The sequence below is a fragment of the Solanum dulcamara genome, chromosome 1 (assembly GCF_947179165.1).
Source record: "Solanum dulcamara chromosome 1, daSolDulc1.2, whole genome shotgun sequence".
NCBI lineage: Eukaryota > Viridiplantae > Streptophyta > Magnoliopsida > Solanales > Solanaceae > Solanum > Solanum dulcamara.
This window is the reverse complement of record NC_077237.1, coordinates 34,175,543-34,178,415: the sequence shown is the minus strand read 5'-3', so window position 1 is coordinate 34,178,415 and position 2,873 is coordinate 34,175,543. Positions and strand designations below refer to the sequence as shown.

The following is a 2,873-nucleotide window of genomic DNA, read 5'->3' as shown; positions in this document are numbered from 1 at the left end:
TGCAATTGGAATTTGGAAGAGAAAATAAGAGAAAACGTTAATTAATAAACCCGTTTTTGGAAGGGACAGTGGTTAGTAATAATCGTATAACTTCTTGTATACAGATTCGTTTCAAGTGATTTAATATGTTTTGGAAAGGTATTTCGTGGTTCTATAACTTTCATTCAGACTCCAAAATCCAGTTCCACTTGTATCAGCTTGAAAAGTGGTGATGAAGTGTAGAGGAGGTACTGCTCAAATTTGGTTTTGGAAATCCTACACGGACAGCTGTGAGTATTTTGGTCATATCTTTTTGTACAAAATTGATGTAGGGATGATTCGAAATTGTTTGCGACCCTAATACACATGTCTATAACTTTCATGAAGGACGTAAATCCTGTTTCCCTCCATTACCCCTTCGAAACGAAGCGACAAGGTAAAACAGTAAGCTGTCCAGATTTCACATTTTGGATAGTTTTGGCGAGTTTGACAAGTTTAACGTAAGGTAAGGTTTCTTATTTAAATTTGAGCTTTATGTGTTCTTATGGAGCATGTTACACTCCCTATTGGTGGCTGGAAATATGAAAATGGCTTAGAAATACTTGGCGTTCGGAATAAACTAATTTGTAGTCGTTATAGTTGAATTGTTGTCGAAACAAAGTGTTGTTCTTGTGAGTTGCTCTGCAGGGGTGTGGCTTGTTGTTGCAGGGCCTAAATATGTCCTAATGTGGGTTAGGGTGCTGCTGGTAGAAGCCACATGACCCCTTGTTATGTATAATTAAAGGCGTCACAAAATAAAGGCTAGACGCCCTATTGAGATATCGTATTTTTGGAATAAGTTGTTTGGAGTGTATGCTGTATATTGTTGGTATGAATTGCTGCAGGTTGTTGTTGTTGGTTGGCTGTAGGTCTTAGGGACCTGATTGGAAATTTGGATAGGGCACATTATAGGGGAGGTGCTGCCCAATTTTCGTTAACGCCTTAACAAACTAAAGGACTAGTCGAGGAAACAACTAAGGCAATAGATTCCATTAACATTAAGGCGTAATCCAAGATGCTGGAAAGTTAAGAGTAGTTGATATTCGTATTACTTTCATATTGAATAGGTTCGGAAGACGACGAGACGAGCAGGATAAAGGGTAACTCCTAAAAGGTATGTAAAGCTTTCTTGTGGCATGTTTTGGTATAAGCACGTACAATTATCTTTCTTTCCTTTTGGCAAGTTTTAGCCTTAAGTGAAGTGTGTGTGGAATGTGGGGATAATTCCATTCCCAAAACTCCAAGTATGCCTCATAACCCATATCCACTGCTTAGTATTGGAATTTCTGCAAGAATTGAGTATTGCCTAGTAAGGCTTCTATGTATTAAACACTAGTATTTGGAAAGCTATCTCTCATTTCCTTTGATACATGTTTGGTACGAAAGTGAGATTATGATGCCATAATGATTCACCGAGCCCCATGATGGGCCGGGTATGAAATATGTGTATGCAGATCCCATAAAGAAAAGTACAGACCATATATAGTTTATTCTCTTTCTTCTTCTGGCATGTCTTAGTTGTAGGTTAAACATCATATGAGTTCCGGCGTAACTCCATTCTTAGCATCTCTTATTTACGTCTGAATATCGAACTTTTATAATAATCGAACTATTTCCCTGGAAACTTTTATATGTTAAAAAGGTAACAAATGTACAGGCTCCAAGTCTTACAGACTATATGTTAACAAATGTTTCTGGTTCCATAAGCGATTTGGCTTTACTTTAGTACATGTCTAGGAGCCCCGAGATTATAATTGAGACAGCCCATAATGGCATTTAGAGGACACTCGAGATGACTACACCGCTACTCGGGTTCTCAAATAAAAGCTTAACTTTCTTATTCTGTCGAGTCTCTGATAATGATTTAAATTGCATATAGTTACTCACTACTCTACTCGTGTATATTGTAACACTTCTTTCCCTGAGTCCCGGGCCAGGATATGTTCTCGTGCACAGTTCACTGCATTATTCACTGAGTCCCTCAATAGAGGGCCAGGATACGTGTATAAATATATGATGATGTGTTGTAATAAGGTGGTGATGGCACTGGGGCCATGATGGTTTTACAGAGATGATTTTACAGAGATGATTCACCGGACCCCCGAAAGGGCCGGCTATATGATATGACTCGAACATGCATGTTTTTATAATTCATAAAGTACAGGTACAGGTTTCTGAATTGATATCTTATCCCCTGATTCTCTATCTCAGATGTGTTTCCAGTTGTTTTATATTATGTTTTACATACTCAGTACACATATCGTACTGACCCCCTTTCTCGGGGGGCTGCGTTCATGCCCGCAGGTACAGATACAGATTTTGGGAGTCCGTCAGCTTAGGATTCCATGCAGCTCAGCTGGAAGAGGCTTCATTGTATCGGAGCCTAGTTTTTGATACTGTCCACGGATGTATAGAAATTGTTTTATCCATTCAGGGGTACGGCGGGGGCCCTGTCCCGCCATATGTTGTCATTTATATGTTTAGAGGTCTGCAGACATGTATATGTGGGTTGTGTATGTCAGTTTGATTAAGCTGGGTCTACATGATATATGATATATATTATTATGTTATGGCAGCCTTGTCAGCTTGCGTGCCCTGTCATGTTGTGATACAAACGAAAAGGGCTACAGTTTATGAAAATGTTATCGCCAGTGGGGCTCTATTACATGATATTGTCTTATTTACGATTCAATGTGACCTCAGCTAATAGATATATGTACGGGGGGTCCAGGTCGGACCCCAGTCGCGGCCTACGGGGTTGGGTCGTGACAGAAGTGGTATCAGAGCAGTTCGTCCTCGGAGTGTCTGCAGACCGTGTCTAATAGAGTCTTGGTTATCGATGTGTTGCGCGCCAC

At 40.0% G+C, this 2,873-nt stretch overlaps 1 long non-coding RNA gene across 1 annotated transcript; it reads left to right on the top strand.

The window, feature by feature from the left end:
- The first annotated feature begins 427 nt into the window (after positions 1-427).
- LOC129887755 (uncharacterized) lies at positions 428-2,401 on the top strand. The gene is made up of 3 exons (XR_008766472.1): positions 428-484; positions 1,086-1,132; positions 2,323-2,401. It is a non-coding gene; the product is annotated as an uncharacterized LOC129887755 (long non-coding RNA).
- The last annotated feature ends 472 nt before the right edge of the window (positions 2,402-2,873 follow it).